The 990-nt window shown below is 45.5% G+C and overlaps 1 non-coding gene across 1 annotated transcript; it reads left to right on the top strand.

Annotated features, from left to right (window-relative positions):
• The first annotated feature begins 219 nt into the window (after window positions 1-219).
• On the top strand, window positions 220-291 carry Pmar_PMAR017411. The gene has a single exon. It is a non-coding gene; the product is annotated as a tRNA-His (tRNA).
• Window positions 292-990: the final 699 nt, after the last annotated feature.

The following is a 990-nucleotide window of genomic DNA, read 5'->3' as shown; positions in this document are numbered from 1 at the left end:
AACCCCAGTTCAATCCGGGTAGTGACTATAATTTCGAGGCTTTTCAGCGATCTACACGCAGCTTTGATATTACCCCGTATCTTCCATGATGAGCTCATGAAATCGGCTACGTCTTCGCCTATTGGCGCCAATGTCACCGAGCAAGGAACAAGCATCAACTGGATAGCATATAGTATGTATTATCTGCCATAAATCTGCCTTCTCTATATAATGTCCATAGTCGCTATCGTCTAATGGTTAGGACGTCACGTTGTGGCCGTGACAACCCCGGATCAAATCCGGGTAGTGACAATTACTGAACGACCATCGTTCCGTCAAGCTGGTAATCACCTGCTTTCGAACCCATGCGCAACTTCCAACACACATAACCTAGGATGTTCGAAACCATGCGAGAAGATCCGCCCACATTGCCAAATTACGAACCCGATGTCATGCAGTGTCATGCATAGAGAAAAAATAAACATGAGGTTTGCGTTCTTACTAGGACCGCCACAACCACTCGGCCAAACATGAATGGAGATTAGAAGCATATGTTTTGTGCTATGCTAATCTCCTAGCTGTTTGCCCCCAGACTTTGCCCAATCAGCGGTAATGAGTTGCTTTCACTCAACAAAACACACAACCATATGTGGATAATCCTACTCTCTCTTTTTACGCAACTTCTTTAATATATTTTTTCTATTCTTCTTTTTTTGTCATCCACAATAGTCAGCAAAATGATCATCAACATCATCATCATCAACAATCTCGCTATCTAATAGGGAGACCATCCTTTGCCACCCTTTCCCTTCCCCTTGCTGCTTCCCTTCCCCTTAGAGCTACCGTACCACCCTCTATAGCTGCCGTAGTATCCTTTACCTGCCACACACACGAATGCACAATAATCTATCCTAACTGCTACCGGCCTTTTACCCTTCCCCCAGCCTTTGCCGCCCTTAGCGTTATAGCCAGGCAGATTGGTGCGCTTCTGCAGAACCTTCAGTTGTCGAC

Source organism: Perkinsus marinus (assembly GCF_000006405.1).
Source record: "Perkinsus marinus ATCC 50983 genomic scaffold scf_1104296970638, whole genome shotgun sequence".
Taxonomy (NCBI): Eukaryota; Perkinsozoa; order Perkinsida; family Perkinsidae; genus Perkinsus; species Perkinsus marinus.
The sequence above is the reverse complement of the archived record's forward strand: the minus strand, read 5'-3'. Positions and strand labels throughout refer to the sequence as shown.